Below are 22,135 nucleotides of genomic sequence, written 5' to 3'. Positions count from 1 at the left end.
TGAACTGTTTCATGCCCAGAAATAAATGTATTCCAAAGAAAAATATGAATCAGTTACAAAACAGATTCTTTTGAAAGTACAAAGTAACCACACTGTTAATATATTTGTGCCCCAATTAAAAATGTATAAAGAACTCACATTCTGGGCTAAAGTTATCCAGGGGAGTGATTCTCATTTTTGCTTTGAATCTTGTGTAAACAAAGTGAGCCGCCTCGCCTTCATTGAGCCATGAACAAATTCGCAGCTCCTTGTTTTCTCAAGAGAAGAATTAAAAATGGGTATGTTTAAGTTGGAAGGCTCTGAGGCTTGACCTTGCTACTTTAAATTTCCTTCATCAGGAGAAAATCACTTTGAATTTGTCTACTTGGAGTACTCTCATATGATTTATTCTTGGTTTGAGGCTCATCATGAAAGAGCTGCTGTCTGTTTGTATTACAGCAAACTTTGGAAGCTACCTCAGTGACACTGTTTTTTCAATTTTCCTCTCTGTAGTTTTATCTTTAAACCCTGTGCCTGTTCTCAGTAATTCAGAACAAGGCCCCATGACAGCTTACAGCCTGGAAGAGATTCCTGGATAGCCTCCTCTGCAATGTTTGATTTTGGACAAATGTTTAAATCTTTTCTCTGCTTTTCCTTTCCTCATCATTAATAACCTCAGAAGTGGGGTTATTAAGAATACCTACCTCCTATGATCATTGTGAGGATGAAATTAAGTGAAATTAGGTGAAAGAATTAGCATAACTCAGCCCGCAAAATATTCTTAATACGTGTTATATATAATATAAAAATGCTTATTATTATTATTAATCATTATGTGAAAATTTTCACTGAGTCATTGACCTAGGTATTAGGTCAAGGATAATGATATATATTTACTGGTGTTTGCCATAAAGCCACAACAACAGTTATAAACATAAGCTGCTTCTTGGCTTTATCAGTTTTTTCTTTGAGGATGCTTTTAGAATCTGCTTCTTAAAAATGTCTTGATCCACAGCTTCATCCTATCAGAGTTTCTGGTTGTCTAGCAAACAGCCAGGTCATATTGATGGCTTGGGACTTGAAAACTTATGATAGTGGAGCAGTGAGGATACCTTGAAGAAAATTGGTAAATACAACTCCAAAGCCTTCCTTGGTGTTGTTTTAAAAGGAAGCACGATTAATACTAAGCAGGTTGATTCTTAACAACTATTTTTTTGCCTTTCAACACATTGAGTGTCCATTCTTGCAAGGAGTCATAGTAAAGAGCCACTGTTAAAACAAGACAAGGCAGCATCTTGAGAAGCTCAGAGCTCGCTGAGTTACAGAAAGAATTCACACATACACCCGTACACATGCACACCCACACATAACTAACAATCACTTTAATGATATAAGTGGTTTTATGGTGCCATAAACATTGGGTATTGGGTGAAAGACAAAGACTGAGCATATATTTATTCAGTGTGGCAGTTAAAGGGAATGAGCTGGTACAGATCAACAGGGCGAGCTCTCACATAAATACTGTTATCAAAAGTGTAGAAAGATGCAAAGTGTTGCATGCAACACATGCAAATGTTTAGTGTCCTGGAGACATATCATATGCAAATGTAAAAAAAAATAAAATAGACTGAAAAGTACAAACAAATTTGTGGTCTAGCCTTGGAGTAGGGTTGTCAAAGAGCTGATACCTATGCTTTACTTTTTTTTAATTAAAAAGAAAACCAGAGCAGATATGACAAAATGTTATCAATGGTTCATTCGGGGTAGCGGCAACCCAGACATTTGTTCAACTAACTTCTGCTTCACTATGATTTCTAAGTTCCCCACAAAAACAAAAATTGCATGACACAGTTATCTGAAAAGCAGCTTTCTAGCTTGTCGGGCGCACAGACACTTGGAGACATCATCTGCTGCATGAGCAGACGCCACAGCCTGCTGGGCTGCCCCTTCCATCTGCTTACACGTGTGGGAAGTGTGCCCGATGCGATCACATGTAATGCAGTCTATGCAGCCCCACAGCGTCATGCTCAGATGCTTGCCCTGAAGAATGACCTGTCTTCTTACCACAGGTCATGGTTGCAGCATTTACTCATTAAGACCTATACTCCGTACCCTCTTTAGCACAAACTGTTTAAGTTGTTTAAGATTCACGTTTGCCTTTTAGTCATCATCTTCCCAGTCTGGGACTCCAAATCCCTGTGTCCAGTCCACAGGAGAGTAGGTCTTTGTGCTCCACAAACCTTGTCTCATGCCTATAGTGTGCAATCCCAGTCCTTGTGGTGAAGTTCCTTTCTCTGAAACCATCTCGCCTTTGGAATGAAATTTTATCTAAGTCTATTTGCATTTATTCAAAATCAGAGACAGCTCTGAAACCAGAGCCTATTTAAACATACAAAGAAGAGCAGTTGCAAATTAAGCAAGTGTTGGGGGACTTAAAAAAATTTAAAAAACACTTATATTTATCTTCTTTTGTTTCCTTTTTTCAGATTTGTGGCTTCCTTCCCACCGGCGGTCCTGCATGGGTGCCAAGTTCCACACGTAACTTAATGGATCAGAAGGTCAGCTGTCAGCCTTGACTGGGCTGTGTGCACACTCGTGATCTTACGATTAATTGTCACTGTTAGCATTATGGCATTATTTTCTAATCTGTGGTATTGCTGCTGTTGTCGTTTGATAGTTTTGAACCCTGCAGATATTCAGAGAAATATGAAAACACAAAACGATCTGGGAAAACATAAGGGAGAAAAGGATTAGTACAAATTCACTTGGGGAAGACAAGTAATGATGACACAGTGACAGAAAGGAGCCCATATTTCATTTGTTATATGGAAAAATTGTGCTCTGTAAAGATCGAGAAGTCTCCTCCTGCCTATCTTTTCCTGAGGGCGAAGACAGACAACAAGGCTTAGCATTCCCTGACTGGATGTAAGCACCTGGGCTTTGAGAAGCCCTTTCTCCACTGACCAGCCCTCTGTAGTCTCGCTCCAGTCTCCAGATGTTTGGTAATCTCAAGCTGCCTGTTGGGAAGGCAAGGTTATAATTTGGAACCCAGTTTGTTTACATGATTGTAACTGCAGTTTCAGTTTGTCTCTGCAGTTAAGGCTGTGTCAGCACTTTCCTTTCTGTGTTTATTATATTTAGTAGTTTAAAAGCTAGTGGTGGAAAATGGTTTTCTGGCTGTCAGGTGACATTCTGGCTGGGCCAGGTTCTGCCGGAGTCTATAGAAAGGCTTGCTGCTGTGGGAGTCACGTCTTTTGAATGCTATCTTTGTGCTTCCCCCTGCCCAGGGCCCCCGGCCTATTGTCTTTGTGCCTCGGTTGGGGTGGCGCTATCTGATTTGACCAGTGCTAATATTACAGCTCTTAGTGCCTGGGCTCTCCCTGGGGGCCCCGTCTGGCAGCCTCTGTCTCCCAGCGTGGCCTCAGGGGGACCAGCTTGCTGCAGCTCTCATATCAGGAAACACTATTTGTAATTTATAGAATGTTCTAGGGAAAGAGGTGAGTAAGGATTGTTTAGACCTGCAGTCCTCTAACAATTTTTTTTTATAAAGAACCCTTTCCTCCAATGAAATCTTCCAGTGAACCCCAGTTTGTAAGGCCTGGGAAGGCAAAGCTGTTCTGTTTGAAGGTGAAAAGGGTTGCTGCAATCCCCCTCTTCACCCACCCCCCAGGAAACCTAGGCCCCTCAGAATACTTGCAACCATTCTTACAAGGCCAGCCCCTCGGCATACAGACAAGAAAACTAACAGGTGATGTTTATAGATGCTTAAAACATGAGGCATTAGACTCTAAAGAGTACACACAGTATTCATCCATTTTTATATAGTTCTAGAAAAGGCACCACTAATTTATGGTGACAGGAATCCAAATAGGGGTTACCTAAAGGGGGAGGGGTGTTGACTGGGAAGGTACACAGGGCATGTTCTGGGGTGATGGGAATGTCTCTCTTTAGGAAGTGTGGCCTACATGGCATTTGCCAAAACTCATCTTTGCTTTTTAGTGTATATAAATAATATTTCCATTATCAAATAAAAACAAAGAGGGAAAATAAAACCAAAAAATAAATTAATTAAGCATTCAGTGAATGAAAATACTGATGAACTTCCTTAAAGGTGCCTGGATGATTTATGGAGTGAGGTCTAAGATCATTATGCAAAATTTCAGAAAATAGGAGACCTTGTTGATCTTCCAACACTAGCTCTGTTCAATAATCACCAAAACCAAGGAAAAAAAAAAGTTCTCAGTGAATTCCAGACAATCACAAAATTCCTTCTAGGGACTTCTAGCCCATCATGCATCTAATCGGTGGCACAGCAGAGTTCTGGGAGTGGAAATTCCAAGGATATTACTTGATTCATGTTTTACTTTGATATGTACCTTTGATAATTCCTTTGATAATTCCTGGGAAGATCTTCATAAGGTTTTAATCCTTTGCTCCCTCACCTGAATGCTTTTTCATGACCTCTAAAATGCAAGATTCCTTCCTGTATATCTTACAGAGTGGAAGTCCTGGTGACTGAGGTTGGAATTCGGGCCTCAAGTGACACGTGTAAAGCAGGCTCATCCTGGATTCAGTCTTTTTGCTGCAGCAGGTGTCTAACGCTCTCAAACCACTGGCCCTGCTCCTAGTTTTGACCCTTTAAAAAATATTTTTCTCCCCCTGAAATGCTTTGAGCCAACTCTATTTAAATTTTTCTATTTGCATTGTTTCAGTATTCCAGCAATAACATGAAAGGTCGTTATTTGGATTGAAACGCAGCTAAGGACCTAGGCCAGAGCAGACAGGACCTGGTGGTCAACTCCTGATGGAGCCTGATGAAAGACAGGGCTGGGAAGAGCAAGGAAAATGTTTGGAAAAGGAAATGATGACAGTGTTCGGAAATGGTAAGAGTGGGTCACAGGGAGCCTGAGCAGAAAGGAGTTGAAGAAACTCAAATGTCCCAGACTTTGTGGGGCTGTTACTTTTCTTCAGAAAGGCTGCCCTCTACCACTTGAGTGATTCCCAACAAAGGGCCCAGGCCTGTTTAACTCGCAAGATGGATCCACATGAACAAAACCTGAGTTCACTAAGGAAGCCATGGCAAAACTGATCCACCTGTAAACAGTATTTTAAATAACCAGACATTTTTTAACCCACACATACTGTGCTGTGCCCATATATACACAGAGATTTCCTAATCAAATCAAATTTAATTCAGCAAGACTTTTATCCAACCAATTGAGTTTAATGTGCATAAGAGCAGAAGAGCAATAATGCAATATAAGAGTTTGAGCAGAGTTTGCCATTTTGCAATTCTGGGCCCATTTGAAAAGAACTGTTTCTTCAAGTCATCAACATATCCAAATGGAAGGTACCAAGTCAGAAGTTGTGTGTCTTCTCCATTCCAGTAACTTGGGGCAAGTGATTCCCCTGGAGCCAAAGTTCCTGAAATCTATGCATGTATCACTTAGGTGTTTATCTATACATCATGTGGCTTAAGGAAAATGTAAAGTGTATACTCAGATTCTAGTCATTCATGAGAATGAGAGTGAAATGCCCATAACTGAGGTCCAATCTATTGATATTTTTTCCCATTGACTCTTAAAAATCAGCAGCCTGAACCTTTTCAACCACTAAGCTACTTACAAGGGCTGTTATCAAGTAGGAAAATATCCTGATTTGAGTTTTATCACCTCTTCCTTCCTTCAACTATTTTTCCTATTGATGTCATCAGGCTAATAACAATTAAAAAACATTTGATGTGCATATTATTATTATTCTGTTTCCAGACAGGAAAAATGAGGGTAAAATGGTCAGGAGCAAAATATGGCATTGCCACCAAAGGCAGGACTGAGCTTGAACTCTTTCTCACTGTAAGCCGCTGTCTTCAGAAGAGAAACAATGAATTGAAACTAAATACCATATTACATTGGCTGGATTGGAGAAATAGCTAACTTTGTGACCAGAACAAACTACTATTTTGGGCCTACCCATAACAGAAAACCACACATAATAGTGACAAACACAGAAAGGTTTATTTTTCTCTCCAGGGCAGGGAGGATGGTTCTATGACCATCAGAAACTCAGGTACCTTCTATCTTTTTGTATTTCTGTTCTTAGCATATGACTTTATCCTCAAAGTTACCTCTTGGTTCAAGGTGGCTGCTGGAGCTCTAGCCCTCACATGTAAATTCTTGGCAACAGGAAAAATGGGAAGGGGTGGGTAAAAGGCACCCATTATGAGGTATGTCTTTCCTCTTTAGGAGGCCTTCCCAGAATTCCCATCCACAACTTCTTCTTACAATCTCCTCCATCAATTCTTAGTTGTAAGAGAAGTGGAAAATGTGGCTGGATACTTTGTCATCCAGGAGTAAAGTGAGATTTGATTATAAAGAAATATCAAGGAGGCACCCAGCAGACAGGATCACAATTCACAATTAGACAGCTATTAGAGGCTTTTCAATTTTGAGAGGAATGACAGGTAGTGCTTTAGGGGAACTGGTCTTATAGCCAACTGATGAACATGGCCTCAAACCATGATGTCTAAAAGGAGGAGCCATAAAAACACCTTTGCAGACTCCAGTTTATGATGATGAGATTTGTATTAATGAGGTAGCACTGGGAATGGGAGAGAAGACATGAATGTGAGAATTTGTGAAGAATGAATTGAATAAGAAAATGTACTCATTAATTAGCTGTGCTGTTCAAAACTACATTTCAGCAAACACACACATATGTGTGGGGGTGTGTACATGTATAAACACACTACATATGTGTAAGTCTATCTTTGTACATATGCATATCACGAGTGGCAATCCAGGAAGGACATTTCACCAAACTTCTAAGAAAAAAGATCTGGATAAACAAAAATGCTCCATGGTGTTTTTCTGTACAGAAAATTGGATGAGAATCTAGTGATGCAGCCCTTTGGCAGTAGACAAATAATACATAAATAAATGTGTGCATGCATACACACAACCAAACAGCCTAACATTTTTCTAGGGCTCCCTACCACCAACAGCAGTGGTTTCCAAGTGGCATCCATAAAAGAAGAAAAAAGGAAAAAGGGATAAGCTTATCTTGATTTTCTGATTTTATCCCCCTCTGATCACATTTTGTAAAGCTAACATGAGTCCTGTTTTTCCACCACCAAATGCTGGAGAGGGCCAGGTTCGGTTGGGCACTGGCTGCTTACTACTCCAGCTGTCTTTTCAGAAAACCTGCAGAGGCAAGTGTTGTAATTTCTGCTGTAATGTCCTGGACAAAGTCTCTCATTAAAATTAATGCCTATACACTTACATAGTAAAAATATAAAAACATGCATGGGAGAACACACGCTGACTGTAAAATGGTGGCTAGGTTGGTGAGAGAAGGCAGGGAGGGGGAAGAGGTAGGAAGATGGGTCATTGTGTTTTGTTGCATTTTATTTCTTATAAGGAGATGAAGCAAATAGAGTGAATTCTGAATAGGAGTACATGGATGTTTGTAATATTGTTTTATTTACTCTTTGAATATGTGCAATATTTTATGATTTACATAATTTTTAAATTAAGCAAATGCCCTTCATATAGACAAAGAGATTGTGCCCTTGAAATTCTTCACTGTCCGTAACAATCCACTTGAAGTCACCTACCAGGATTCTTGTGTCTTTGCATATGCCACTTCTTCTCCCTGCCCCCCTCTATCCATACTGTGCCCCAGATAAGTTCTCTTCACCTTTCCAGACTCAACGGAGGTAGCTCATCTTCTGGGAAGACTTGCCTGACTCTGTAAACCACTGGTTTGTTTCTCTGACTTCCAGGACTCTTACCTCTGGCCGAGCTGCAATACTCCCCCAGGCACCATTTGTACAGTGTCCCATCTGCACGATTGTACAGGTCAGTCCTGCCTCCTTCCCACCAAAGAGAGACCATCTTTATATCTCTGTGCAGAATACCTGGCCCAGTTCAAGTGCTGGAATAGACACATATTCACAGGGCAAACACTTTGTTTAAAGAATAAAAAAGTGAGCAATCAACCTCTAGCTTCCTTTCTGAAGAATTCTCTAAACAAGTAGTTCTCCAAGTGCGGCCTCTGGACTAGCATCATCTTTCTCATCTGGGAACTTGTTAAAATGCACATTCTCAGGCACCACCCTAGACCTACTAAATTGGAAACTGATGAACACTTACCTCTGATATACACTCAGACTGGTGGAAAGCACAAGCAAAAATTGCATGTTGATTAGCTGAGTCTGGAAAGTGGAAAAGACATTATCTGGGTGATACTGACGATAGAGGGAGGGAGGCAGGCAGGGGAAATAGCATGTGCAAGAAGTAGAAGCCTGATACTTCATTTGTAAGTTATGGATAGAATAAAGAATTCATCTTATCAAGATGCTCCCATTTAATCCAGAATATTATTACATTACATATTTTACATTTCCTATTTAATCAGGAATAATATAATATATATATTGTCAACAAGGTAGACAAAGCATGGGAATACACTTATGGTAACAGCATTTATGTACTTACTGTTCTAATAATTGGGAGTAAAATCAGACAGTCCCCATTCACAACCAACAGAGCACACAGACCCTTAGTTCTCTAGTTTAAACTTGGCCTTGGTTCATTGGCATCTTGGATCTGTAGGCTACTACTTATGGCTACTAATCATTTTACTAAATGATATGGTACATATTTTTATTTACTATGTTACTGAAGAGCAACTGTTTCCTCTGTTAAAATTCGAAGAGTAGAAGTTAAAGGTAAAAAGTTAACGTATATGCAGTTTTCTGTATGTGTTTTCTATTTCACAATTTAAAAGGGGTTAGAGGAGGGGTAACTGTAAGAAGATGGGCAAATGATATCTAGCAATAAGTAGCAACTGAGTTTCTCTAAGGAAGGGAAGCAGTTTTATTTGGGAAAATGGCCAATATGCTTAAAGGTAGAAAGATAAATCTCCAAGGGATCTGGGTGAGAGTGAAGGTGTTCTGCTGGAGACAAGGGGGTGGGTTCAGCCATTACTGCAGAGAGAGAGGGAGAGAGAACAAAGCAGCAATGGTGGGCAGAGCACCAGGGAGATGACAGAGGCGGCAAGGTCAGTGAAGGGACTCCTCTCTGGGCCTCCTCAGATCCTCAGCAATGAAGCTGCCGTGTTTGGTGCTAATAGGTCTGTTGCAGAAAGAGCCTGCTTTTGACTCAGGTCAACACTGGTGAAACTGGGTCAAGTGCCCCCAGAAACGGTGTCTGAGGTGGCTGGGGGATTAAAGAAATCTGTCAGAATGGGGGTCAAACCAAGGTAGAAGGGGTGGTAGTGGTGACTGGTCTTTTACCAACAGATGTTGCATATTATGATGGCTTTAGGATAGTGCATCTCAGGTTTTAATGATCGTACAATCACCTGGGAATCTTGTTAAAAATGCTGATTCTGAGTGAGGAGCTCTAGGGCAGGATCTGAGATTCTGGGTTCCTTATAAAGCGCCTGGGTGATGTCCATGATGCTGGTCAACAAGGTGAGTAACAAAGTGGCTCCTGGACCCGATTTCCCAGGTTCGAATCCTAGTTCTGCCCTCTGTTTCTGTGTGACCTAAGGAAATCACTTAACTTGCCTTTGCCTGTTTTCTCAGCCATAAAATGGAGATAATGCCTCATAGGGTTGCTATGAAGATTATGTGAGTTAATATATGTAAAATGCTTAGAACAGTGAGTGCCTGACAGATAAAAGAGCTATGTAATTGTTAGCTTCAGCTGCTATTGTTATTTTATTATTACTTACTTACTTAGAAATAAAACCAATCCTATGAAGAGTTTTGAATTTCCTAAGACTCAGTCTGTTGCAGCAATACAAGCTTGGACTTTGATGTGAGACAAAGGCAGGTTCAAATTCCACCTTTCAGCCCTTGCAGTAAATTAGCTTTATGTCAAACTTGCTGAAAAGTTATCTAGGCATGCGTGCTTATTTTTTTCCCCAAAAGTTTAGACTCATAAGAGTGCATTTCTTTAGGACTAGGAGGCCAGCATTACTATTCAGGTAATGCCTCTTTTCTGCATTGTATTTATAGATATCTCTATTACAGGCATAATGTATTGCAAATACCTCATCAGATGCCTATCTCTGCCAACTCACTTGGGCCTGGTTGGGATAGAGACTGTAGTTACTCACCTTCTCCCCACTCACCCCTCCTGTGCCCCACTGCCAGCACCTGGCAGTATTTGGCACACTGTAGGTGCATAGCACTCAGCTAATACAGTGAAAAGTCATCTGCCTATAGTCAAAACAGGCAGAAAAAAATCACACATTAAAGAAAGATCATATATAAGTTTTGTTTTGACTTTTACTTGGTCTACTTCAAACGTTTTTTTAGAATTTACCTACTGCCAAGGAATTTAATATCAGCATCAAATGCATGGTGGTATACATACTTACTTGGGATTCATAAACAGTTGATGTGATAAAAGGATCTCTGGATTTTTGTGTTTGCTAAGAATGTACATTTTTTTATACTTATCAAATATGGGATGAGATAGGTTCCACTTTAAGCAAACCTTACTGGGTAGCATTTGTGTTTATAGAACAAATAAATTGAGTAGCAAATATTTATTTAGCAAAATCCTTCTTTGCATAAGGATTCAAGATAGCTGCTTTATGCAACTAGTTACTGAATAAGCTTAGATGTGTTCTGTACCCAGCATTACCAGAGATCCAGCTGGGGTGTCATGGGGGCTCATCTGTAGAGCTCTTGAAAGAACAAAGTAGCTGAACATACATTTGAAAGAACCCATAGAATAGTAACTTTGATCCACTGCCAGATTCTAAAATGGTTTCGTGATAGTCTCTCAAAATTAATTTCTAAATCCTCCTATTTAGATAAATTTCTACAGTAGGTACTCTGACTTCTAGCATGTTCTAGCAGAGGTCCTAAGGCCCCTTGTTGTGTCAGCTATTGCTTTTCTGATCACACAGAATGATAGACTCCTAGAGATGGAAGATTTCCTTTGAGATGATCTCCTTTGCTACTCAAAGCATGGCTATACTGTAGTGTTGGCACCACCTGGGAACTTGTTAAAATGCAGAATCTTGAGGCCCTCTCTAGATCTAGTAAATCAGAATCTGCGTTTTAACAAGATCCCCGAGGGACTCTGAGCCGCAGAACTGGAGCAGGCTGAGTCCCAGCGCTGCGCCCTTGCTGCTCACAGGATTAGCCGCATTGTCTGTTACTCTTGCCATCCTAGGAACCTTTGAAAACAAAGCAGAGCCATTTAACAGCTCCTGTCTTAGCTAGGTGAGCAGCTGCCATTTTAAAAGATGGAAATGCTGTTCCCAGGAAGCGAAGAGAGAGCAGCATCCAAAAAAATATGCTTAGGAACTGTGACTTGCTGGGGCCTGAGTTTGTCACAACATGTCAACTTGTTGAAGAAAACATGATAGTAACTATCTGTGGGCCACTTGATGCTCATCAAATACGCATGACACTATTTTAGGGAAATCTTGGACAACAATAAGACTGCTTTTTTGGTGAGGGAGTGGAAAGTGAATGGGAGACAAGTGAGCATAAATGTAATGCTCATGGGAAAAAAATTTCATTTATGGCTAAATACACTCATGACTTCCATATCTGTCCCAAGCTGGGGCTGATCCATTAAATGGCACCCAGGAAGGGCTTGCATTGCAAAAGGTGGCAGGTTATAAGGAAGAGGAGATAGAACTAAAGCCTGTGGTCTTTCCAGTAGTAGCTTAGATGTCGAGCTATGTAATAAAATGAACATGAGTCTATATCCACATATGGTTCAGTCACTGAAGAGACAAGAGTCTACAAGAAATGTCTTTCAGGAGAATGTTCTAGGAGACAAAATCTTGGTAATAACAATGAAAGAGAAAAGAGTTTCCAGCACTATTCCTTTGCACCTGGGCAACTCTACCCTGAAGCAGTTAGCTCTCAGTGCAAAGAGAAAAGCCGGAAGGAGATTCAGATACCCTCAAGATCTGAAGACCCATAGATGAAAGTTGCCTTCCTTGAGCTCCAGGCCAAAAAGCAGTTTCAAGAGTTGCTCTGAAAGACTATTATACACTTTAATTACCCCTAAGAGGGGCCATAAGACAGAGGCAGGAGCTGGACTTGGCCCAAGGCAAATACAATTAAATCTTTGTTATTTGGTGCAGGTAGATTAGATTATCAAAAAAAAAAAAAAAAGATACTTAACCCATTTACCTATTTTTCCCAAGAACTTAAAAATCCTGTTTGAACTGCTGGAAACTGGTTTTGATTTGAAAAGATAAAAGAATTCAACCTTCTAATATTGTTTTATTTTCTTGCCTAAGTGATTAAGGCAACAAATTGAAATTTGTACGTATATCACTCTTTCTTAGTTCATTTTTTCCCCAAACTCATTGCTAGTGTTCTACCTTATAAATATGGTTTAAAATGTATTTATAGTTATAATTTTTCAAGCACTCCTGAGACCTATTTTGTTTTTCCTGCCTTTATACTGGATCCAGTGCTGGCCATTGAAAATATAATGTGAGCTACAAATGCAAGTTCCATAGGTAATTTTACATTTTCTAATAGCCACATTAAAGAAGAAAAACAACAGATGACATTTATTTTAATGCTGTATTTTCTGTAATGCAATATCCAAAATATTCCAGTGAGTAATCGATTTGAAAATAATCGATATATTTGCATCCTCTTTTTCATAATCCTGCATGTAGTGCACACTTCCAGTGCACCTCACCTCACGCTAGCCGCATGTCCAGTGCTCAGTAGCCACTTGTGGCTAATGACCTAGCTCACCCTGATGAAAACTATGGACCTGCCTCCCAGAAAAATTCACATTAGCATGCATCCTACATACATTTTCAGGGAATTCGTGAACTCCTAGAAGCTACCTTGGACCTCCTGTCATAAAATAATCCCAAGCTGCCATAATTCCATCATTAAATTCATAATTTTTCTTAATGTTGACCTTTAGAAGTTATATAAATTATTTACAAAGGAAACTTTATATACCATTTCTGTAAATGAAAAGGCGTCCTTTGCCAAAAGGAAAAGATAACTGTTAAAAAATATCTTTTTTAACTTTTAAAGACTTTTTTATCCATAGACCTATCCCCTAAACTCATCTTTCATATCACTTTTTGGACATACTACCCAGGGCTGTGGTAGTCAGATGAAGAAGCTGTGCTCTAACCATTGCTCTGATCAGTGTAGGAATGAAAGCAGCCTCCAGGGACATGCTGTTCCGTCATTATAGTAACATAACTGGTTGAGCTATGAAGCCTGCGCATCAAGAAGGGGGTTAGCAGCATAAAACTGGGTAGCGTCAGTCACTCTGGCTTGGTTCATTATGGACTACAGATTGTTCCTTTTCTTCTCCTGATGAGTTTTCTTCCCAGGCACTATTTGTCAGAGGATAGACCTGAAACTTTGCTCTCTTGGAAGAAGGGGGCCAGTGAGAAACAGACATGGGTGGTGACTTAGCTGAACTCTGTGTCTAGGTCCTAAAGGGATGGACTCTTTCTTGCACTGTCTTTGCTGTTTTTCATGTCACAGTCCATTTGGTGAGACCCAGTGGGCAGAAGGGTAAGGAACCCAGTAACTGACCACCTGACCTTCCTGCAGCATAGACCTCAAGTCCAGGCTACAGATTCAAATGCCAACAAAAGCTGGGCAGGTGGTTTATGTGAGTCACTTCCTACGGAGGTGGAAATTAGGACTTTGGAGTGAAATCCCATTTTTTCAAATGTTTACTCATTTGTTATTGTTGTTATTTTATTTAACACTAGATACACCAATCAGAACATTGATGCAGGGTAGATTAGGCCAACAGCATGCCAATTAAGTCTTCAACCAAAATATCAGAGGTTGTTCTCAATCAGGAGCAATGTCCACGCATTTTGTTGATGTCACAGTGATGAGTAGTATTTAGGACTATAGCCTTTACAAGGGACAGTCCTGCACCCAAAGATTTGTCTTGCTCCAAATGTTGCAATTCCCCAGTTGAGAAACACTGAAAGAGTAATGGGAATCTCCAGGTCCCTGTGAGGTGTGGTCAGGTTCAGCAAATGTTTGGGCCCCAAGCCGTGTTTGGTAATGAGAAAGTGCATTTTCCTGGGACATCTGTTTCCTTTTGATTGGACAGGTATGGCAGACACAGTAGGTTTCAAGGATCTGAGGTTTCTTATCATCTTTGGCTTATCTTTGGCTTATCTCAAAGCTTTGCAAAAAGACTTTAGAGAAAGACTTTATTTCCCTTTTTCTGGCTTTAGTATGCTTCCACTCTTTGGAGAATTTTAATTTTATTATAAAAAATAAAGGTTTCATAGCTTTCTTTTTATGGAATGACTTTCAAACAGCATGACCCCAAGAAGATGACTTGATTCAAGGTTTAAGACCAAGAAATGGTCTGTATTGCAGTAATCCCATAATAGAGAGTTCCCATTGAACTTTTTATTCACCCATCCCCAAAGGGGAGTATGACCTTCTGGCAAGGGCATATCCTTGCTCTTAACCTGTTTGAACGAGCCAAGTTTATCATAATGCTGTGCTCCACAACCACAGTTCAAATGAAATGTTTGTTGGGTTTTGTTCAGTGATGATCTCCTTCCCTGAACCAAAGAAGAGTTATATGATGCATTCTCTGAGTTTCATGTGACTGATGGAGAGTTTTGTCCCTTCCGTTTATCTAGACTTCTAGTGATCTTTCTCTCTACTTATTTATTTATAACACTTATATGCTAAAGTATGTAACCTTGGAGTTTTAAAAATAGATGTATACCCATGTAGCCACCACTCAGAAGTAGCTATAAAACATTTCCAGCACCCCAGAAGGCTCTCTCATGCCCACCACCCTCTATCAGAATCTAATCCTTACCCAGATATTACCACTCTTCTGAACTCCATCACTACTGACTCATTTTTTGCCCGTTCTTGAACTTCTTAGACATTAAATTGCATAATATGTATTCCTTTGTAGTTGACACATTTTTCCCAATATGTGAGATTTACACATATTGCATAAATCAGCATTTCATTCTTTTTATTGTTGAGTAGCACTGATTCTGTGAATATGCTACAGTTTGCTTATTCATTCTCCAATCGATAAACATTTGGGTTGTTTCCACTTTGGGACTGTCTTTTGATGAAAATATATATACACACACTGACATATATACATATTTTGGATTTATATCTAGGAGTAGAATGCTAGGTCATAGTGCAGGTGTATGTTCAACTTTATTAGAAACTCCAAACAGCTTTCCAAAATGGTTCTGTGCATCTACACTGCCAACAGCAACATGTGGGGGTTCTCTTTGCTCCTCTCCAACACTTGGTGATGTCAGTCTTTTTAACTTTTGTCATTCTCATGGGTGTGTAGTGGTTTCTCATTATGGCTTTAATGTGCATTTTCACCTAAAATAAAATTCACATAAAAATTGTAAAGTTCATGAGGAAGTTTTTAAATTCTTGGCTTAGGGTACTACACATATAATAGTTATTAACCCTTTTCAGGAATACTAACTGTTCCCTTCCTGAGAGACAGAATGCCTAATTGTGCAATCATTCCAGCTTTGTTAGATATGGAAATTCCTGAGCCACACCCCTAGTGTGATATCTCCCAGGTATGACCCTGATAAATGGTGCACAGAGAACACCCAGCATTGTTGCTAAAGGTACCTGGTAATGAATCTGCCCCTACCTACAGACACAGGGTAGCCCGCCATGCAATGAGTACTCAGTGGGTATTTATTACACACCTACTTTGTTCCAGGCACAGTGCTGAGCATTGAGGAAGCAACAGGGTCTTAGGCACAGTCCCTCTATTGGAAGGCTCACAATCTAGACAGAAAGTGAGTGTGCAAGTATAACGCGGTATGGTAAGTGCTTTGAGAAATGTGTATGTTCACGGGGCTTTGAGGCAAAGGTGCTTGGAAAGAGTGAGGAAAGTCTTCCCAGGAAGAGTGGTGACCTGGATGCAGGTCACAGGAAGCAGAGGGAGGGCATGCAGGGAGATGAGCCTCTGTGTGACCTTTTCCAGGATCGCCAGGGGAGCTGGAGCACAAGACTTGTTTAGGAGGACCCTGACAAGAGATATAGTGAGGTTGTCTGCAGGGCCAGGTCTTGTAGGCTATACTTAGGTACAAAGAGATGTTGCAGAATTTCAGCCTTCTTGGAATCTAGAGAATTCTAGATTCTAGAGAGTCTCCTTGGTTTGCTTGCAAGCAAAAGGAATCAAGATTTCCCTTTGGCTGTTTTCGCTGAATTTCAACTTCTACTCCCTTTTCAATGTTAAATTGCATGATGTTAGACTCTGTCCACCTTTCTATCAGGATACAAACACATTTTCTATTAAATAGTTTGTAACCAATGTGTACTTTCTTAAACATGATAGTCCAAGAATTGTATTTTCTTCACCAGGTTTTTTTTTTCATTTATACCCTACTCCCTAGTTCATTCAATAAGCCCTGAGTGTGACATAAGCACACTTTTAGTTTTCTTTTGAAATGGAGTTTTATTGTTAGTGTTAGCATCTGTTCTTTTGATTGGACAAGTGTGGCAGACATTTACATTCCCAGTAAAGGGTCTACATCTAATCAATTATCAGTTCAGATAAGGCCCCAAACCCTCTCCCTCAAGCACAGCCATGGAGTTTCAGAATTACCTCCAGTGTATTTAACCAACACTCATGTAGCATGTAATTCTTTTCCATTTTCCAGGCAGTAGTCTAACTACATTACACATAGCAACTCATTTAATCTTCACAACCACCCGAGAGCTGGACAATATTATTTCCACTTTACCGATGGGGAAACTGAGGGAGCAAACAGTGAGTAACTTGCTCAAGTCACAGATGGATTGGATCCCACATATTCAGTCTTGTAAAAACCATACTATGCTGTTTCTTCCTACTTATGAAATACCCAGGAGAAACTCCAAGAAACAGAGTTCATTCAGCAAGCATTTCTTGAACAACTGCCTGGTGGGTGAGTGCACAGGATCTTTGCCCCAGGAACTCTTTATCTATTTGAGAGGACAGAAAAAAACAAGGTTTGCAAGGCCATGGTAACAGAGAAGGAAGGAACTAACTTTGAGGAAGGAAGGTCTTGGGCCTCAAAGATAGACTCAGGCTTTTGTGAAAGGTTGTGAACAGAAGGGGCAGCTCTCAGAGCTGTGTTTTTGCTCAGGGGCAGAAGGTGTTCAGATGTGTCAGGATGAACTGGAGACAGGACAAGTGAGTGGACGTATGGCAGTCGGAGGCTCTTGAATGCAAGCTGAAGGGTAGGGCTTTATCTCATACCCACTGGAAAGCCATGGAAGGTTGTTACATCGTGGAGAGAGGCGCTGGACCCCCTTCACTGCAGTAATCCAGGAGGAGCAAGGGTAGCAAGGCAGGGTATTTGCAATCTAGGGGTGTCGGAGGTGGGGGGTGACAATAGAATATAGAGTCTGAACTCTAGCATGCAGAGAGGGCATGCTGGGCGGGGGACAGACAGGTGAGAGCAAGAGGGGCAGGAGAATGATGTCTGCAGAGGAAAGAAGGAAGGAAGGGAGATATGGAGGAAGGAAGGAAAAAAGGGAGAAAAGGATACAAAGAAGAGAGAAAAGAAAACCTACTGATGCCGGGGTTCTTGTTTGCAGAGTCGAAGAATGAACTTAGCAAACAGTCAAGGTAGGAGAGCCAGGGAGAGGCTTTTATTGAGAAATACAGTGAGAGGACAGAGCTCCTGGACAAGAGAGGGGACAAGAGAGCCCGTAGTGGTGCGTTGTCTAGAGGTTTTATAGGCAGTGGAGGATTTTTGGGAACCAGATAAAAGGCTTAGGGGTGTGGACTTGTTAAGTGGTCCCTGAATATTAAAAATTAACTTAACGCAAGAAATTTACTGCTCTAATTTCTCCCTGGGATACTGGCATCTTGGTCTAGGAGCATATCAAAAGACCACCTGCCTAGCCCCCAAGGTAGGCTGAGGTATTGTCTGTTTGCTAAAGAGTAAGTTAAGAATCTTACTTCTTAAACTTCCTGGGTGTTAAAATGCAATCTTATCTTTAAGGTGGAATCCTTTCTGCCTTTTACTATGTTGTTTACAGCTGGGTCTGCATGCTGAGTTAGTTGCCCAGTTTGCAAAATCACCTCATCAGGTCTGAAGGAAGAAAGACAGCACATAGGCCTGGGTCTTTTAGCATGCTAAAGTGAATCTTACACATGATTACAAATGATTAGCATAATAATAACATGTGCTACTCTTCTTTATCTGGGAAATATTAACTGATCTCACTGAAGAATGACCCTAGAGCTTAATGTTTAGCACAGAATTTTGGTAGGGGAAGTCCTTGCATGTAGTTACATTGCTCTGATTGCAAATATCCTGCGTTGCTTTTTCCAGAGGCCCTCACCCTATTCTGTCTAAGCCCACGGTCCCTGTCTCACTACCAGTATCTAAAAAGAATTCTCATGGTAAAATGTTACTGTCTGCATCCCCATGTGACTGAGGCTTTTTAAAGTATTTGCTCAGCCAGCTTTTGGTGGTTCACTAGCAGTTATTTTCATGACTCTGTAATAGCCCATCAAGATAATTTCTATCTGAAGATAATTTGTCGAGCTTACGCAAGACTTCATGGAAGGGGCCTTGGCTTAGCATGCTGACAGCTTCCAAGCCTTACACACCAGCAGAAACATGTTATCTGAAGAGTGCAATAAAGCAAATTAAATTCACTGCCAGGCAGTCCAGCAGCAAACATGGGACATTTTTAGAATAATGCTTTTCTTTTCAAAAGAAAGAAAGGCCATTTGAAATTCAGCCTCACAAATGTGAACCTTGATGGCTTCAAACCCAAGGAAACTTCAAATATAGAAGAATCGTAAGCCCTCTTCAAGACAAATTATTCCTGTCCTCTTTGCCATTTATAAGCAGCATAATTAGCGGACTGAACAATTTCTCTCTGCAATTCGGATGATCAGGCAGGGTGGCTGTGAGCTGCAGTTGGGAGAGGAGTAAACGTAACCATCACAGGGCCTGTAGACATGGATAAGGTAGCGGGTCAGGTGTTAGCTGGCCAGGGAGCCTCCTGGTGTTATAGGAATCTCATTTCAGCAGAGCCTTAGGTTACCCGAGCTCTGCTCATCTTCCTGCTGCAACACTAGCTCCTGGGAGCAGGCCCGGAGCCATGGGGTGGAATCCCAGGTCCAGGGAACAGCCTGGAGTCATGAGCTGTTTGTTTGGGGAATACGTTATGTGGCAAAATCCAGACGGTCATGACGCCAGCCCAGCCTCAGTCAACACAGGCATCTAAGATGCGTTTCAAGAGTGTGTAATTGGGACAGCTTGGCCACCTGAGCGCAGACCGTGGCTTTGGGTTCCGAATGGTCTGTCTGCATCTTCACTCTATCTAACTCTGAAGAAGAGCAGGAGCAGCGCCCGCTGAGGGTGTGGAGATGTCAGCAGGTCCTAAGAGCCGGGAGGACAGCAGGGTAAGTGCCAAACCATCCCTGAGATGCTCTCTGCCTGAACGCTGGCGGAGATTTTGTTTCAGTGAATGTGTGGGTCGAGACCTGCGCACATTCAGGGCATGGTCTTCCGATGGCCAACTTTTCCTAAAGTTCTATTCCATCACTGCTAAGGGTGAGATTACACAAATGTTCTTTTCCAGTTTCTCATGCATCTTAAGTTGGAGTTCAAAGACAAGGCAAAGAAAAATATAACTCCTGGATTTCAGGCTTCTACGTAGGGGATGGGAGGAGAGGCAGCTAACAAAGAGATACAGATTATAATGCTGTGTTTCCTAAACTTTAAAATTTTTAAGGATATTTGTAAAAGGAAAATGCTTCTTGTTCTTGAATAAAATACTGAATGGATATATGAAGAGGCATTGAGATGTTCCATGTTATGCTAGAAAGGTGGAAAACCTGGGCGTGTTCAGTGTCAAGAAGAAAAGATAGCAAAAGTGATTGGCTGTTTGCAGGTAGAAGGACTAAAGTATGGAGTAAGGAGACTGGTTGTTCTGTATTTCTCTAGGAAAAAGGGTTTTAGCCCTTGGGGAAGGGAGATAACAGGCCTGATATTTTTAAAACAACACAGACTTAGTCCCTGAAAATGCATTTATATAAACACAAAATCGGCCCCTAGTATCATGGATTTCATGGAACCTGATGAAGTCCATGTAAAGAACTCTTGGTTTTAGATGGTGGGACTGAGAGTGAATGCCAGTTACAGGCTTTGGCTTGGTGTAAGGAAGAATTCTCAGATAGCCTGGTAAGTGCTGCAGGGGAACAGGGTGTTTTCTCTGGGGATTCATGCCCCCATCACTGGATCATGGATGAACAGTCACGTGAGCTCTTGACTCACCAAGACCTGGAGCTGAATGCAGGTGGTGCTGCATCTTGTCTCTATCTTCAGACGGGTTATTGAACCCTGTTCACTATTCCTTCACTACTGGGAGATGGAGGCAAAAGCTGTCACAGAGTGGTTGGGATCATTCAATGACAAGTGACATATACAAAATGCCTCTCCCAGTGTTGGAGTAGATAATGAGCAAAAATTAGCTTTTCTAAGTAATTCTCAGAGACCATAGGTTGAAGGGAAGAGCAAGTCGAAGCCCTGCTTCTGCATAAATTCTTCAGAATCGTGTTCCTTTTTTACTGCTAAGAGAATTATGGGCAGCATTCTGGCTCTGTGTGGGAAGTTCCAATATTGTCTAACTCAAAGCAGGCCCTGGATTTATATATTTTTTAAAAAATTTTAAATGAATTGAAAGGTGATATTATGGTATCTTAAAGTTTTTCTTTTAAAGGCATTCTAACCCAAGTATGAATGAACTTTGTAGAAAATTAAAGGTACTTAAAATAATACAGTGTTTTCAATGAAGGGAAATTTATCCTGAATTTCTATTTAATAGAAGAGGAAATGGGGTTGCATTTTAAAGTAATACTTAATAATGGGAGAGAAAAATAACTATGTATCAGGTGAAATGTGATAATACTAAATAATGATAGAGTACATAATAGAAGTTAAATGACTGTCTTTAAGGTTCTAGAAAAGAGCATCGTTTCCAAAGGCTTTTGGTAACGGTCTTTTTAAAATGTCCAACTGGGGTACGAACTGGAGGGTCTGATCATTTAGTTGGGTGGGTGGTGGGATATTCTTAGCAGCTGATAGCTCCAGAGTAACTGCGGCAATGTGAATTGTATTTAATTCAAACATCAACTTTGTGTGGAGCCTCCACTACCTCAAGTTCTACTCCAGGCATTGCTGGATATGAAGGGGGCTCCCTCATCTTCTAGAAAGAAAAACCAGGTGGGGGAGTTCAGCACATACTCCTAAAAGGATGAGCAGTGTGGGCAATTGTTTCCCAAGTTGTGGAGAGGAAAGAGGAAAGGTTGCATTGAAGCTGATGACAGCCTTCATGGAAGAGAAGAACAGAGCTGGGCTTTGAAAAGTAGGAGGAAAATCAGGATGTCATAGCATCTCAGTACCAATCACTTCAGTGTTCAGACCAAACCTGGAAGTCATCCTTGCTTCCTCTTTCCCTCAAACCCAGACTCTGAACAACTCCTACATCTTCTGCCTCCTAAAGGTGTCTTGAATCTGCACACTCCCGCCACCTCCAGGGCCATCACCGTAGGCGAGACGCCATCATCCCCTGAAATGCTTCCATAATCTCCTATCTGGTGTCTCTCTTTCTGTCGTTGGCCTGTCCTCAAATCCATTTCCACAAATCAGAGTGACAGAGTCACTACCACAATTTAAGCTCTTTACATTTTTCCTGTGTGCTAAATATAAAGTCCTCACTCCTTGCCATTGCCTTCTAGACCCTGTATGGCATGGCCCAGCCTCACTGATCCCCCCTTCTTCTCCCCTGAGCTCACCAGTGTCCATCCACTCTGCCTTCCCATAATTCCTTGATCCAGTCAGACGTACAACAGAGGAAAAGGAATGTGAAAATTATTGAAGGCTATTTAAGGAAATCAGTTCTCAAAATTACCAAGAGAGCTTGTTTTTATAATGATTCTGCCACACAAATGTGGGCATGTAAGTAGAAACATCAGTAGCACGGTTTGATTTCAAGGACTCCCAGGGAAGGCTCCTTTTCTATCTCAGAATTTACCCGCACCCCCTACCAGTTTCATTAGATTCTTTCCTAGAAAAATATACTTTATTAACCTCCTAGTGCAGCCAGTATTTATTGTGTACCAAGCTACTG

At 41.0% G+C, this 22,135-nt stretch overlaps 1 protein-coding gene across 15 annotated transcripts in view; it reads left to right on the top strand.

The window, feature by feature from the left end:
- The window catches only part of THRB (thyroid hormone receptor beta), a 368,089-nt gene that overhangs the window by 143,164 nt on the left and 202,790 nt on the right, over positions 1-22,135 (top strand). For all 15 annotated transcript variants that reach the window (XM_073222716.1, XM_073222718.1, XM_037008581.2 and 12 more), the window contains one exon: positions 2,466-2,537. The gene's annotated coding sequence lies outside the window, so the exon portion shown is untranslated. The remainder of the gene's footprint in view (positions 1-2,465; positions 2,538-22,135) is intronic.

Source organism: Manis javanica, chromosome 15, assembly GCF_040802235.1.
Source record: "Manis javanica isolate MJ-LG chromosome 15, MJ_LKY, whole genome shotgun sequence".
NCBI lineage: Eukaryota > Metazoa > Chordata > Mammalia > Pholidota > Manidae > Manis > Manis javanica.
Note: the sequence above shows the minus strand (reverse complement) of the source record. Positions and strands in the feature narration are given on the sequence as shown.